This window comes from Sinocyclocheilus grahami, unplaced genomic scaffold (genome assembly GCF_001515645.1).
Source record: "Sinocyclocheilus grahami isolate Dianchi unplaced genomic scaffold, SAMN03320097.WGS_v1.1 scaffold52.1, whole genome shotgun sequence".
Lineage (NCBI taxonomy): Eukaryota > Metazoa > Chordata > Actinopteri > Cypriniformes > Cyprinidae > Sinocyclocheilus > Sinocyclocheilus grahami.
The window spans coordinates 1,080,228-1,081,025 of NW_015505231.1; positions in this window are offsets into that span (position 1 = coordinate 1,080,228).

Below are 798 nucleotides of genomic sequence, written 5' to 3' on the forward strand. Positions count from 1 at the left end.
ACGTGTTTTCTAAACGTTTTTAACTTTTTAACTTTGCATGGCTTTCTATACATCTCTTCTGTGAGACGTGAGTGCAGCAGTAATATTTGTCCGTCTAGCTGAATATGTGAATATGCGTTCTGTGTGAATGGCTTGGTTTCGGTTTTAACCCATTCAAGAACTTCTCCATATTGAGCCACTATATTTCTCTAATATTTTGAATGAAGAACGCAACAGCGGCGCGTCTCGTGGGCTAGACTAACAAAACATTAAAATGCAACGATGTCACTTACATCATCATCACCGCATCTCATGCTCCACTGATGACGCTCCCTGATGCACACCTAACATTCAAATGCAAATGTTTATTTTAAATTCTACTAATATTCATTCTTTATTCACAATCTCCTCATCACAGGCAGGCACAGCACTCATTTCAGCATGTGTTTGTGTTTGTGTGTGCTGTCTGCATCACTCATAGTACGTGCCTATATCGTGCGCTATATCAAAAATATATTCTATTGATATCAAAGAAGGTGTACCGTCGATATATATCGATACCGTTTTATCGCCCAGGCCTCAGGGTTTCCGAAGAAATCTTAAAAATGTCTCAAGCGAAGAATTGCAATCCAATTATCTGTTATAAAAAATGAACAAACACAATTTTATTGTTCTATAATCTGTAAAGTACTTTAAATGTCACATATTTTACACCTTTCTGGAGTTTTATTTGAAGTCTTGATGTCCTTAAGAATATATATTTGCGGTATAAGTACTGTAGCGTCTGCGTAGAATCATGCATGATCTTTGGGGTGTTTA